The sequence below is a fragment of the Macrotis lagotis genome, chromosome 1, assembly GCF_037893015.1.
Source record: "Macrotis lagotis isolate mMagLag1 chromosome 1, bilby.v1.9.chrom.fasta, whole genome shotgun sequence".
Taxonomy (NCBI): Eukaryota; Metazoa; Chordata; class Mammalia; order Peramelemorphia; family Peramelidae; genus Macrotis; species Macrotis lagotis.
Genome location: NC_133658.1, coordinates 7,567,025 through 7,583,094, shown reverse-complemented (window position 1 = coordinate 7,583,094; position 16,070 = coordinate 7,567,025). Strand labels below are relative to the sequence as shown.

Sequence of the window (16,070 nt, the reverse complement as noted above, 5' to 3'; positions counted from 1 at the left end):
CTGCTATATCATTACACTTCCTCAGGATCATATAAATAGATAGGATTATAGATTTAGAGTTGAAAAGGACCTTAGAGGTCATCTGGACCAACTCCTTCATTTTATACATGAGGAAACCAAGGATCAAATTAAAAGGACAGTAAGAAGCAATATGACTGCTTTAAGTGGCAGAAAAGGTATTTAAATCCAGATCTTCTGACTCCAAATATTAGGGTTTTTCATATTTCTGAGAAAGGCAATGTTTTCTTTTAAACAATTTCTGCATTTGAGAAATATAATTGACTAGGAGAGAAAGCATTTCTTTAGTGTACACTATGTACCAGATGATATGCTAACCACTTTCTAACAGAGGTTCTCATTTGAGTTTTACAAAAACCCTACGAATTAGGTGCTTTTATGATTCCCATTTTAAAATTCAAGAACTGAGCCAAATGGAGTTTAAGAGACTTGCTCTGGTTCACAGAATTAAGAGTATGAGACCAGATTTGTTTATGGATCAAGATAAATCATGCTCTATCCACTGAACCACCAGTTTCCTCTAATCTAATAGATTTCCAAGGTTGCCACACCTCTAAAGTCAAAACAGAATACCACTTAGAATAGAAAAAAGATTCCTTAACACATGTCTTCCCTTATTCCCTCACCAGTACCCACTCCATAACTTCAATGGGTATGATAAGGTGACCCCAGGTCCCTTCTATCTTTAACAGTATCTTATTTTTCCAAATTATGTGCCAATAATAATTTTTAGTATTCACTTTTCCCTAGATTTAGAGTTTCATTTTTTCCCCTCTCTCCATTCCCTTCCTTCTTCCTAAAATGGTGAGCAGTTTGCTATAGGTTGTGCACATACCACCATGTAAAACATTTCAGTATTAGTCAGAAAGAAGTGAAAATAGTGAAAGAAGAAACAAATCGAAAGGGAAAAAAACACAAACAAAGAATAAAGTACATGAAAGAAGTAGGCATCAATTTGCATTCAGAGTCCATCAGTCCTTTATCTGGAAGTGAATAGAATTTTCCTTCATGAGTCTTTTGTATGTGTCTTTTATTATCATACTGCAGCCAAGAACTGAGACATTCATGGTTGATCATCATACATTATTGCTGATACCATGTGCAATGATTTCATGTTTCTGCTCATTTCACTTTGCATTGATTCATATAAGTCTTTCCAGTTTTGCTTTTATTTTCTTCTGAAATTTGCCTGGTATTCATTTCTTTATAATAGAATTCCATTACATTTCTATATAAAGCTTATTTAGTCACTAACAAGTTCATGGGCTTTTAACTCAATTTGTAATACAACAAAGGTTGCTATGAATATTTTAGCACATGTTCCCTTCCCCCCCCTTTTTATGATCTTTGGAATATAGACTTAGTAGTGGTATTGCTAGATTAAAGGGTATGCACAGTTTGGTTAACCTTTGGACACAGCTCCAAATTGCTCTCCAGGATAGTTGAGTTAGATCACAACTCCACCAACAATGCATTAGTGTCCCAATTTTCCAACATAGTCTTCAATATTTATGATTTTCCTTTACTTTTGGTCATATTAGACAATCTAATAGGTGTGAGGTGGTACCATAGAATTGTTTTTCTTTGAATTTTTCTAATCAAATATGATTTAGAGTATTTTATATGCCTATATATATCATTGATTTCTTCATCTGAAAACTGCCTGTTTATATCCTTTGACTATCAATTAGAAAATGACTTTTATTGCTAACACTTTGACTCAATTTTCTATATACTTAAGAAATTAAACTTCTATCAGAGACACTTGCTATTTTGTTTCCCAACTTTCTAATTTCCTTTTAATGTTAGTTGTATTGGTTTTATTGCTGCATTGGTCTTTATTTTAATATAATCAAAATTACTTATTTTATGTTTCATAGCCCTCTCTATCTTGTTTTGGTCAAGAAATTGTAATTCATTTAATTTCTTTAAGGATTTGAACCCTCTACCATTTGGTGCATATATATTTCATATTGAAATTATTTCATAACTGGTCAGTATCTTGTAAGAAGATATAGTTTCCATCTTAATTTCTTTTAAATAGATTTTTTTTACTTTTGTTGTCTGAATTAAGATTACTATCTTTTTTTTTCACTTCAGCTGCTCCTGTCCCTTATCTTTAGTGTGTGTGTGTGTGTGTGTGTGTGTGTGTGTGTGTGTGTGTGTGTGTCTGTCTTTCAAGTGTGTTTCTTGTAAAGAAAATATTGTAGAATTCTGGTTAGTGATCTACTCTCCTATTTCTTTTTTTTATGGAAGAGTTCATCCTATTCACATTCTCAGTTACATTCCTATTCATTCATTTACCTTCATTCTGTTTTTCCTCTCTCTCTCCTCTCTCTCTCTCTCTCTCTCTCTCTCTCTCTCTCTCTCTCTCTCTCTCTCTCTCTCTCCCCTTTTACCCTTTCCCCCCTCAACTTTACTTTGCTTCTATCCACCACCTCTGCCCTCTCTTCTGCCAATGCCCTTCACCTCCTGTTCCCATCTTTACTTTCCTTTACTCTCCTCCCTTCCTACTTTCCTGTCTGTCTGGCATGATAGAGTTCTATATTCAACTATATGTGTATATTATTCCTTCTTTGAGCCAATATGGATGATAATAAGATTCAAGTAGTTCCCATCAGCCACTCTCCCATTTTCTCCTTAACTGTAAATAGTTCTTTCGTGCTTCTTTGTGTGAAATAACTTACCTCCAGTCAACCTCTCTTCCTTCTACTCCTAGTGTACTTTCTTATCCTTCATTATACCCATATAAGCATATTCTTTATAGCTATACTATTATAGTAACAATTTTTAAGAATTTCAGGTATCATCTCCCCATCAGTAACATTGATTCCCTTATGTTTTATTTTCCCTTTATGCATTTTTAGGCTTCTCTTGGATTTTTATATTGGTGAAGGATTTTGGGGGGATTCAATTATGAAATTCCCCTTAAGAAAAGCTTGAAATCCTTCTTTTTCAGTGAATGACCATTTTCCCCCCTGAAGCATTTTACTTAATTTCACTTAGGTAAGCAATTCTTGGTTATAGTCCTAGCTTCTTTGCCTTTCAGAATATCATGTTCAATGACTTTTGATCTTTTAATGTTGCAGATGGCCAAGTCCTGGGAAATTCTGATTTGTGACTCCTCAATATTTAAATTGATTGTTTTTGACTGCTTGTATTTTCTTGACCTGATAGTTCTAAAATATGGCTGTAATCTCCTTGAAATTTTTATTTGGCGATCTCTTTCCTAAGGTAATAAGTGGACTCCTATTTTGCCTTCTAGTTCCAGGATATCCGTGAAGTTTTCCTTGATAATTTCTCAAAAAATGCTGTCCAGGTCCTCCTTTTGATTATGACTTTCAAGTAATTAAATGATTCTGATATTGTCTTTCCTGGATCTATTTTCCAGCTGAGTTTTGCTTTTTTCCAATGATATAATTTATTTACACCTTTTTTCATTTTTTAAATTTGTTTAATTGATTCTTGATGTCTCATAGAGTTATTACTTTCCATATACCAAACTCTCACTGTTAAGGAGGTGCTTTCCCAGCTAGATTTTGTACTTCCTTTTCTGTTTTATGGAATTATTTTCTTCAGTGGATTTTTTTAAGCAATTGTTTTCTTTTCCAAATTGTTGACTTTTTTCCTAATTCTTTTTCATCACTCTCATTTTCTTCCCCAATTTTTCTTCAACCTCTCCCCTATGATTTTTAAGCTCCTATTTGAGCTCTTCCATGAACTCCCCCCCCGCCCCGGACTTTAGACCACTTCCCATCTTTCACTGGGGTTTAGTTCATATGTGTTTTGACATTGCTGCCCTCTTCTGAGTTTGTGTCTTGGTCTACCCTCTCACTATAATGACTTTCTAAGGTCAGGTTATTATTTTTTATCAGTTTTTTGCTCATTTTGGGGGGTGGACTTTTTTTTCTTTTAAATTTGAGTTGTGCTCCCATGGAGAAAGGGGAATTGTCTTCTATCAATAGGTTTCTTGTATCAGTGCCTGCAGGTCTTGACTGTTTACCTGATGCTGTATTGATGCTGCCCCTGACCCCATGGGAACCCTCATGTCTGCTTTTGGACTGAGGAACTACGGTGGAGGGTGACTGGCACTGCTGTCGGCTATAGTGGTCTGGCAGCTTACCTGGTGCTGAGTTGGGATCCTAGTGGTTGTGTCTGGCATGTGCTGAGGCCAGAGGGATGTTCCCAGATCTCCCTGGGGATAAAATGAAGCATCTGCTGTTCTGGTCTTTCCAGGTGATGTGTATTTGCTCAGGGCTATGTTGAAGTAAGTGGACATTAGGATCCTGGAGCTGGAATCTGCTGATTCTCCTGGCTATGTGGAGGCAGTTGGGGTTCCTAAGGTTTGCTCCACCACACTGAGGCTCAGGATTTGCCTCTGATTTGCTGAGGTGGGGTTTGCTGCTAGCTTACTCAGATCCTGTCCTGGATGACTCTCCCCCTTTACCTGAGGGAGATAGATTTTCTGGCTAATGTTTAAATTTCTTAGGTTAAAAGGTTGTTTCACCCTGTCTTTTTTGCTGTTTCTTCTGTTCTAGGATTAGTTTTGTGGTGCTATTTAGTGGCTGCTTGGAGGTGAATATGGGAGAGTTACAGCAATTTACTGTTTATTCCACCATCTTGGCTCCCAGAAGTCTATTCTCAAAGACATTTATAGAAAATTCATTTCAAATTCTCAGTTCACATAGAAGAATCCAAAGCACAGAGCAAGAATCCAAATAATAAATTGGAGATATCATGGTTTTTGCTTTTTTTAAAATTTCTATTCTAAATATGTCTGAAAGTAGGGAACAGCTGAATCTGAAAGCTCCTTGGAGGTTTAGAATGGCTTCTATGGGGATCGCTACATCAGACTTTGCCAAATATTAGCTCTGTAAGAGCACCCTTTCCATCCTCTTTATTGTCCCATAAATATGCCTAATCTCTATACACATTGGTAAATGTTTCTCATCCTTGACAGAAGGAACAATGAGGGACAATGAATAGATTATAATCAACAAGTGATGACTTTCTGCCATTGTAGAAGGGAATCATGACCTCCTAGAAGTTGCTGGTTCATTATTTTTCCCATTAAACAGATGTAATCACCAAAAAACCCATCAAATACAAAACTCACCTCCACCCCTCACACCTAAATAATAGAATCTGTGCCCCTTCTTTAAGAGAAAACTGGCAAAGTCAATTAGCATTCATCCTATGCAAATTTGTGTCCATTGCAAGTCTCAGCTCAAAAATGGCCCCCTAAACCAATTCTAAGCCCAAAGTAAATGTCATTTTCCCAAAATTATTTCAGAGTTGTATATGTGAGAGGAGAAAAAGTGGGGGAGGTAGAAGAGGGAGATGAAAGGAGAGAAGAGGAGAGAAGTAAAGTATACAAATAGATCCTAGTAAGATGAATAGGTATGCCATTTATTCAATAGAATGTATGTTACTTGAGGCCAGGAGCCACTTCATGTTTACCTTAGTATTTCCAGATCCTAGTAGAATGCTTGTTCTATACAAAGTGTTTAATGATTGTTTTTTGAATAGATGAATGAATAAATAATGGAATGAATTTCAGATTAGGAAAGGGTCATGGGGAGAAAAAAATCAGATCATATCCTGGAGAAGTTGGTTAATAATCTTTTCCATTGTTTTAATAAGGTGATTATGTGCTTGTGAGAGACATGGGAAAGTAATGATAAAAGTGTCAGACAAAATCTTCAAAAAAATAGGTATCAGGTATGGCCTCAGCACCTATTATATTGGTGCATGAACTACTTAAGATAATCAAAGTTTTTGATGCTTTTTAATTCTTTGACACCCATGGTCAGTTGTTTTTATGAACATGTTTGTCTATTAACAAAAGACTGAACCTGAAGTCTGACCTTCACTAAAGGAAAATACACTGAGTTGGTTTCCTCCCCTTATTCAATTCTCTGACGGATGAGTGCTTGATTTCATGCTCAGTATGTATCCCCTTACTTTCGTTTTAATTCTATAGTTTTTTAAGAATGCCTCTCAGATAGTTGTAGAGATTCGAGAATTTATTTTTCCAACGATGAGGATAGTCCTATACAAATGCCTAGACTGGAATCTTGGATTACACTAACTAATAAACTATTGACATAAAACCACTCAATTCATTTTAGGAAATAGGCAGAGATTTCAAAGGACCAAGGAAACCGGAGGGTTATTATTGATCCCCTAGGATACTGGAATTTATAAGAATATAGAGAGAAGTATTTTTTAAAAACAAGGTTTTCTCCTCTACCATTAAGGGAAAAAAGCATTTTTTACAGATAAGGCAATGCAGAAAGACTGAAAATTGTAATTATTACTAAAGAAACTCAGTGTATTATTCAAGACTAACCATTGACAGGATAATTCCAGGTAAAATTAAGAGTTCTTTGCATCTTTAGCAGACTGTAAATAGCCGCTACTCTCCACCCCTGGGCAGAGAAGTTTAATCTTTATTAAGGAAATGATAGATTTTAGTTGACATAATCATATCAAAAAAAGCAAAATTGTTTCTGAATTGCAGAAATTCCCTAACGGGGGTGAGACGTGGCAGTTCAGCTTGGTGACATTCCACATCACGTAAAAGGTTAAGAAATGTATCCAAGATTCAAAGATAAATATGTTTCAAGAGCTGTGGATTTTGCCACTTAGAGCCCATTGAAAATTAATGGGCTATAATCATGGGAAAATTAGGAAAATAGCCAGTTTGCCCAAGTGATGCTAAATATTCAAAGGATAAAAATATAATTTCCTGATGAAGAATTTAAGGATGTTTCAAAATCTTATACACTCAATTTTAAATGATTTAAAACTAAGGCATTGTGAACAAAAGGACACATTCATATTTACATATATTTTTAAAAATCGAAATCATTTTAAATTTTATTACATATAACCCATTCAATTGTTTACCTTTGTTCCAAGTAATTAACAGCTTTCAATCATTCTGAGAACTTGGTTAAGGATCTTTCCTCCTCTGTGTTTCAGCTTCCTTGTCTGTTAAACAAGTTAGTCAGTCCAGAACCTTTCAAAGGTCCCTTCCAACTGCCACAAGTTAAATTCTAAGAGGGCTGTCTCCATTTACTCAGCCTCATTTTTTAACAAAGTTGATTGAACAAAGTTCAACTTTGCTGAATTCTCTACTGAAGGTAACCTAAAATTAACAAAGTTAATATCTCTATGACAATCGCACAATGGTGCCAAGTATTTGACAGGCTCCAGAGGTGGTAAAGTGCCAACTGGCTCTGTAGATCTAAGGGCTTACCTGAGTAGAAAAGAAATAACTGGAAAATGGTCATAAATAACATTAAGGTCAGTCACGTCAAGTTAATTTGTTTTAACTCCACCAGGACAAGGTCATTCCTGAGGCACATTTCTGTTTTAATTTCTTTAAAATCCCAACTTGACTGTGTTAGGGAATTTGCATCATAGGCAAAAACTTTCTTTTCACAAAAAGAAAAAATAGGTAATAATTTCCATTTCTTGTCTTGTCTTAGTAAAATAGATGGAATGGTTATGATGATGAATGACAAATGTATGTATTGTGCAAACTTTTATCATATATATATATATACATATATATATATATATATACACATATATATGTAACCATAGTGTTAACTGTAACATTTATATATACCATAGGTTTATGTGTATCATTTATATGTAATATATATATAAGGTATATGCCATAGTTTATATTTAACTATATATCATAATTATATATTTAATCATGTATATGTATATGCTTTTGTAACATATTTATAAATATATATATATATATATATATATATAAAACATCATAGCTTTAAATTATTCAAAGTTTTGTATACAATGTCTGATTTGAGCCTCCCAGGCTGACAGATAGATATTAGAATGATTGTTGTTCCCATTTTACAGAAAAGAGACCCTGAGAGAAAATGATGAAGGTGATATTTGAATAGTAAATGGTGATATTTGAATGGACTCAGTAGAGAAGTATTAAGCCCCTATTATATTCTAGTCATCATGATAGCCTATAAAGATTCAAAGATCAAAGTCAGAGTTTCAGTTCTCAAGGACTTTCTATTCTACTCATTTATTAATGTATATCCTAAGAGTTCCTAAGATCTTAGGATGCAACTTTAAAGGATCAAAAGTCATCAGATTCAAATACTTCATTCTGCAGATGAGGAAACTGAGACCTCAGAGCATTTAAGTGACTTTGACAAAGTTTACACAAGACAATGCCTCATGAGTCAGATTTTATATTTTGAGATTCATCAATTTATATCTTCCAAATACCCATTCAGGTTCAACAAATTTGCAAATGAATTTAAACAAATGGTAGGTTAAGGAAACAAAGTCAATATTCTCTACCTGTTTTTAAGCAAATTCTGCCTTTTACAACAAATAACAAGAAAGTCTTACTGAAATGATGCCACAGTATGGCCAGTCAAAGTCTATAAACTCTATTATTATTATTATATTTTGGTTTCCTAGTCATAGATGAAAGACTTTAGTAATCCTCTGCATACAAGGAAACTTGCAAGACCTCAAAAAGAGGAACATTTTTCTCCAGGTCACATAGTTAGGAAGTAGGAGCATCAGGTTCCAAACTAGGACTTTCAATCATAAATCCAGTCTTCTTTCCATATTTCATGAAATGTAATTTGTTTAAACAGTAGTACTGAAACCGACTTCAATTCAACAAATGTAGAAATATTGATTATATACCTCATACTACTAAGAAAGCTGGTTGTTAAACATTCAGTAGTTGAGGATCTTCTACTTCTTTTGTGATCTATGCAGTCCCAAGTCTAGGGCCAAATCTATCAAATTCCCTGATGAGATTTCCAGTGTGGTTGGATGATGTTGTGGCTATGGCAGTAACTATAGCACCCCCATAGAGGTACTATAGAACTAGTATCATACAAAGTCATTACTTGAGGAGAGTTGTGAACATGACAGAAGAAAATGAGACAGAAAGAGCAGATGAGTGGAAGGGCAAAGCCCCAGGTAACAAGGGTCCCTATTAGATATGGGGCCGTAAGAAGATTGATGAGATGTTGTATAAAGAGACTCAGTAGGTTCAAGAGATGGAACGAGAGGCAGGATGGAAGAGCAAACCTCAGAACCAGGAAGACCTGGGTTCAAATCTTATCTCTGACTTACTTGCCTGAATGACTCTGTACAGGTCACTTCAACTCTCAAGATTCACAGGGAGTTCCATAGGCTGCAGAGCTATAGCTGACATGCATTGAGAGGGGCAGCTGCTTCTCTGTAACTTCATTCTGCCATGGAAATCACAGGTCCTTTCCTTTCTAGGGAAATATCTTTTTTTGTACATCAGAATCTAATATGATGTGTCACACATACTGTTTGTTTCCATTGATCCATTCAGACATTTGTTCATTCATTCAGAGAGATGAGATCACTGAAAGAGAAAGAATAATGTCTGTTGCTATTGGGTAGTTTGTTTACCATGAGCCAGGGGATCATTAATGGTGATCTAGCCCAAACGCTTTATTTGACATATGTACAAATTGAGTCAGAAAAAAACATGCTTTTCCAGAAGCATCAGTTTCTTAATGAGCAGATTCTGGAATCTTTCCTTATGCCCCCTACCTCTTGCATTCTGTAGGATATTGTGATTACTCACATGGGGTATGACAGAGAAATAGCATTATCCAACAGTTGCAAGTAATTTTCCATAGAAACCCTAGGATTCAAAGCAGAGTAGATTAGAATTCATTTCATATAGTAAAAATAATGACCATCTTCATCATCACAGAGTATATAAAATATTCTAAGGTTTGAAAAGTTATTTTCTTACATTACCTCCTTGTGTCCTCAAACAACTCTGGGAAACAGTTATTTTTGTCTTTATTTTGAAGAAAATTGTACTTAAGAGAAGTTAAATGACTGGCCTGAGATGATTCAGCTAAAATTAAACATTTAAATAAAATTCAATTACAATAAATAAAATTATAAAAAACAAGCCATCCCAGATCTGAGTGACCTTGGTACCTGCCTTCCTTTGATTGATAGATAAGCCAAAGAAGGTTTTTCCCTGAGTTGTTCTAAAAAAAAAAATGGTAAAGCTTGAATTTGAATTCATGTCTTCTGATTCCAGTTCTGGGGCTTTTGTTTTTATTTTGTTTTGTTTTTTCCCACTTTCTCTCATATGCACATAGGGAGGATCAATATATATTCATCTGGAGATGACCCAATCTTGCCTAAAGAAAGACAAAACCGAATATTATTCAGAAGAGAATCTTTATAGCTTTTCTCTACCCCTGAACCAGAACAAAGTTGACTGGCTTCATGACTTGGAGGGACAGAATATGAGTGGAAGCTAGCAATAACTTTGCAAAGAGGTGAATGACTAAGTTGAACATTAGCTGATCAGAAATTGCTCTGTCCTTGAGAGTTGGGACTAATGGAACCATTGTGGTTAGGAGAACCCGTTCTCTGCTACACTTCCTGGAAGTGATTTAGTGTGAAATAAATACTATAATAGAAAAAGAAAAGTGGTCCCCCTGAGATGAAAGGTTTAAACGTGGTGACAAATTATAGGAGTTTGTCAACTTGGAGAAAAACAATCAAGTTTGCATTCCTTCTCTTGGATACGTTTGCTGCCGCTCATACTGTCATACTTAATCAGAGCAGCCCGTGCATTATTTAATATAAACGAGAGCTATTTATCCTGAGAGATACTTAAAGGTTGTCATGGAAACTGCAGCAGAAGAGTAAGTAGGCATGGACAACCAGGTTAAAATTTGAAGACTTAAAATTTTTAAAAAGAAATGAACAAGTGCAGGTCATTTGGTGAATGAAGATAAATGGCGGAGTCGCTGAGGATTGTCTACTTCCTTTGTGATCTATGGGTTGAGATACTGATGTCTACTTAAATCTCTACCCCAAACCAGAGCTAAGCTAGCACACCTTGCGTTCAGAGGAAGGAGAGGTCAAACCAAGGCTAATTGGCTTGGCAAAAGTGGAAATTCTCCCCATCATCATCTTAAAAAGCCGCCTTCTTTCATGGAGTTCAAGAAGGTTATTCTTAGGTTTAACTGTCATATCCTGCCATTAGGAAGTGGAATGATGGGGCTTAAGAAGCAGAAACTGCAGTCAAACCAGAGGGTGTCTAAGAAGTCTGAGGCTGAGTCATTAGCAGCCATCAGTAGCAATGGATGGGCACAGAGCACAAAAGCAGCCACTCTATTAAAAATAATTTTAAAAAATGGAATATTTGGTGAATTGGGTTGAGTCATACACAGTGCTTTCTGTACTTCATTTTTTTCTTTCTGAATTCTTCCTCCAGCAAATTGTTCTGCTAGTGCTAGCTCATAAAAACCATGAGAGCTGATTGTTAAATTCTCAGTAGGAGCATCTACAGCTCACAAATCTGTAAATGTAACACATCTATTATTTTGTGGAGTATCTTGACTTAAGAAAACAATGGAGAAAATGTGAATGATGCAGATTAAATTTTAAAGATTAAATTAAATTTGAACATTTGGGGGGAGAGCTGGTTTTAAAACATTCAGCAGTATACCCCTTTCTTTCCCCTAACTTAAGAATTTTGTAGACATTCTAGTACTAACCTAGCTTGGCTCACCATTTTACACCCAACTCCAATCTTTTTTCATCTCATTGGGCCAATTAAAACAATCACTGAATTTGTTTAATCACTGGTAGAGATGAAGTAGAAAGATAGGCTCTGATGCATGGTGCTTGAGAAGGAGTCCAAATGCCAGAGTCTAGAAGACAAAGAATTCAAAATTAAGATCTTGGAATAGCAGGCCAAACCAGGAGATAGGGGATTGAAATTCACAAAAGAGCCACAAAATTGTCAAGTCAACAGCAACAGAGTTGGTATAAAAATACAATAAATACTAAAATAAATGAATTGTCACTCAACAGAAAGTCTAAAAGCTCCATCATGTTCCTTACTTTTGCAAAACTAGTCCTGTCTTCATAAAGAAGGGAACCTTGGAACAGAGTTTTAAAGGAAGTATAATTCTCAGCAATGGAGGTGAGGAAAAGTCTGAATTCTAGTCTTAAACATGCTTGTTTAATTGAATGCTTCCAACCATAAAGAATAGCTGATATGATGATACAGAGTTGGGCAATGGAGCATTATGTGTGAGAAAACAGCTATTTTAGCTGAACCAAAGAATTTGGGGGGGGGGGGATAATAGATATTATATTTGGAAAAGTGGAATCATAGGATCAGGTCTTTCGAGATGGAAGGGACTTCAGATCCATCCCCCTCAGTTTACAGATGAGGAAACTAAATCTTAGAGAGCTTAATTCTTCCCCAGAGTCAAAAATCTAATAAATACCTTCCCTTTTATTGTAGAGGGCTCCACCCTCTTCTCAGTCCCTCAGGTTCCCAACCTGATTGGACTCCTCACTCTCTCAGCCCACCAAGGATTCACCTTGCCTTTACTTTGTTTACCTTCTTTTAAGCACATTCTGTACACATTGAGGGCAGGGTATCCACAGAACATGGCTGATAAAAATCTAGAACCAGGATGACCTAGGTTCAACTGCTGCCTCTGATACAGCCCAGCTGAGGGGTCCTAGGCCAGCTCCTCCACCTCACAGGGTCCCAGGCAACTCTGGAAGATCATATTTCAGAAAAGTTGCTGATCCTCATTGGTAGAAAGAATGACCATGGGCTCCTTTATCTCTTTAACTCCAGCACTTAACATCTAATTAATGCTTGCTGATTGATTGTTCCAATCTGTCAAAAACTTAATACATTCCCTCTCTCTCTCTGACTCTGTCTAGGTCTCTACTGGACTTGACCTTTCTGCCTTATTTGTATTTGTTTCTCTGTCATTGTCTCTGTTTCTCTGTCCTTCCTGTGTCTGTTTCTCAAAGCCTTTCCTTCCTTTGTTTCTTCATCTCCATCTCCATCTCCATCTCCATGTCTCTATCTCTATATCTCTGTATCCTAAGCTCTGCTTGATGCCTGTCTTTTTTTCTGTCTGCCTGTTTGTCTCTCTGTCTCTGTCTCTCTCTGTTTCTCTCTGTGTGTGTCTCTCTGTTTCTCTGTTTCTCTGTGTGTGTGTCTCTCTCTCTGTCTCTCTCTCTCTTTCTCTCTGTCTCTTTCTCTCTCTATCTCTGCAACCATCTCTCTATCTCTGTCTTTATTGGTCTTCCTGTCTCCATCTCTCTCTTCTCTCCCCCTCTCATTCCACACATAGACACAATACAAATATAAAATGGCAATTTGAGTCATATTTGCTGAGGGTACAGGCCACCTCCTGCACTCAAGACTGAGTTCTCTTCTGCTCATATTGAGAATTAATGTGCAATAAAGACACCCAGCCCCACCCCCAGTTGTTGGGCCCTCTACCCCAGGGCTTCTTTAGGCAGGATCATAATCAATTCCCAGTCTTTCTTGACTGGCCGATAAGTTCAGTTCTGAGTTAGGAGGTTACATTTCCCTAAGTTCTCGCTAACCCTTTCCACGCCATTCATGATCCTGTTGTAACAAGTTAAAAGAGCATAAGAGTTTGTCCCCAGATTACCAATTGGAGCTGAGATTTAAATGATGAGGTTCTATTACTAGTCTGATTCTACCCACTGGGTTGGAGAGAGAGAGGAAGAAAGGAAAGAATCAAGGAAGGAAGAAAAGAGAAACATCCTTCTCTGTAATTAAGTTTTTAAAAGTTAATTTTGATATTTCAGCCAAATGTTCCAGAGAAACCCTGGAGAGCTCCTTGGGGATCCGAGATTTTGAGGTGATTGATACCTTGCAAGTCATCTAGTCCAAGTCCTTCATTATAAGATGAGGAAAGTGAAGATCTCTTGAAATGTCCGAAGTCACTAGCCAGTTGGTAGGTGTATGACTCCATGGAAGGTTCTTTCCCTAAGGCCAGTCTGCAACCAGGTGGAGGTCTCTGGGACAACATTCATCTGAGGTTCCCTCATGGGGTTGGGAATTTGGAGAAGACAGTGATGACTGCTGAGCCACTCAGCATATGCATAGCTAAAGATAGCAACCTCCTCATCCCACACCCCCATGACTACCAATGGTAAGGAAGAACCATCAGCCAATCCAAGCTTGGCTCTCACATCTGGCTTTTTTGTTTGGGCTTTGTTTTCCTGGCTCTAAAGGGAGGTCCTTTGCTTCCCTTTGAGCAATTATCACCCTGGAAACACTCATTTGACTTCCTCCAGTAGGATGTAACATGATGATGGCAATAGCAGCCACAGTGGCATCAACAACAGCTGGCTCCAAATGCCTCCATTCAGATTTTCATCACCTCCAGCCTGGAGCAGCCTTCTCATATGCCCCAGCTCTCTCCCTACTCTCTTTCATCCTTCACTCAACTCCCCAAGTGATGTCCAGCCCTAAAACATAGGACCAATGATGTTGCTCCATCACTCTATAAACCTCAGTGACTCCCTAGTATCTCTAGTTCCTCTGATACTTGAAAAAGTCCTCTGGAATTTAAAACTCTTCAAAACATGATCTCATCCCACCTTTCCACTCTTATCTTGCATTTCTTCCTATTATGACCACTATGGTCTAGTCATGTTGGTTGACAGGTCTTTCCTCATAAGCCTTTTGACCTTCTGCCTCCTAGCTTTGGCACTGGTGCCCAGGTTCTTGAAACATGCTCCTTCCTCACCCTGATATCTGCTGAGACTGAGCTCAATCACTTCCTTCCAGATGAAGACCACCCTGATACTTTCAGCATCAACCACCTCCTCTCACAGAGCTACCTTGCATTTGTTTTGTTTCTGCATTTTATTTGCTGAAATGTATTCATGTGTCTTTTCCAGGAGAATAAAAAGTCTATGAGGATAAGGCTGCCATATGTCATCACAGTACTAGACCCTCAAGGAACTTCTATTCAACTGGATGAGAAAACATCCAGGATATATACAAAAATACAAAAGTACATACATACACAAATAAATATATGTATTTGTACATGCCTTTATATGTGTGTGTACATGTTTGTGTGTGTCATGAATATAATCAGAGACTTCACTTTGGGAGTGAACTCCCTGGAGTATTCCTGGGACTGAACTAGAAATTATGCTGAAGAATGTTGGATCATAGAATTATTTCTTAGCCCCCATGAAGACAGAAGGGAAATAGGCACCTATGTCAAAGAAGATTGACAATGAGCCTGAAAATTAGACCCATTCAAATCACTTAGAGCATCTTAAAAAGAATGACTCTACTCTCTGCCCTTCTCTGCATTCACTTGCGTTATCTATATGAGGACTGTGTGGACTTCCCATGGAGTCTAGTATCACCTCTTCTCTTCTCCCCTCCATTCCCACAACCCTGCCACCCCCAGTTAGGGTGCCTCCTCATGCATGACTTTTACCCCATGTGCATGCTAACTGAACCTAAGCCTTGACTTCAAGGTCTTGGCTACTCCAAAAACTTATGATTCTGTGGCTGATTATAGTAATGAACCTAATAAACTCTCCAAGAGGGGCTAACTGAGGAGGCGGGGAGTTCTTGGATCTCACAATCAGAGGTAACAAAGAACAAGAGGACTGTCTTGTCTTTAGTGACCTTCTTTGGAGAGGGCCCAGCCATCTTTAGAGAGTCATTGACAAATCTCAGAAATAAGGGGAAGGAGAAATGCATATTTAGTCATTCTAGCAAGTGTTCTATTTTTACTGTTTCAAGTGTCAGCCTCCTCAGGGAGTCTAACAGAAACTAAGGCTTGGTGCTCTATATCTTTGTAATGTTTGAGAGCGAGTCTATTGTGTTTTAAGCATTTCTTTTTTGTGGAGAAAATAAGTAGTTGTCCTAAACACAACCTCATTTGCACATTAAGTACTTTGCTATTCTCTTTTAAGGAGATCCTAGGACTCAGTTTTCCTTGGTTTTCCTCAGGGTTCTTGGTTGGGCTCATAAAACATCAGATTAAAAACATAAAAATGTAACACTTCTTTAGAGCAATATTCCTGGAAACCTGAACTGAGTTCATACATGAGCCCATAGCTAAAGGTCCCTTGCTACAAGGTGTCCCAGATCCTGGGTTCAGTAGGTCTATTATAGTCCCAAACATAAGAGGGAAGGC

General features: G+C 37.2%; 2 long non-coding RNA genes across 4 annotated transcripts in view; one reads left to right on the top strand and one right to left on the bottom strand.

Annotated features, from left to right (window-relative positions):
* The window catches only part of LOC141512627 (uncharacterized), a 123,551-nt gene extending 116,501 nt beyond the window's left edge, over nucleotides 1-7,050 (bottom strand). The window contains exon 1 of the long non-coding RNA XR_012475552.1: nucleotides 6,931-7,050. This is a non-coding gene — a long non-coding RNA (uncharacterized LOC141512627). The remainder of the gene's footprint in view (nucleotides 1-6,930) is intronic.
* LOC141512631 (uncharacterized) overlaps nucleotides 7,047-16,070 on the top strand; it is a 48,416-nt gene continuing 39,392 nt past the window's right edge. The window contains exon 1 of one of the 3 annotated variants that reach the window (XR_012475555.1): nucleotides 7,047-7,166. This is a non-coding gene — a long non-coding RNA (uncharacterized LOC141512631). Of the gene's footprint in view, nucleotides 7,330-13,711; nucleotides 13,854-16,070 lie in introns of those variants that run through there. The other 2 variants (XR_012475554.1, XR_012475556.1) reach the window with 2 other exon arrangements.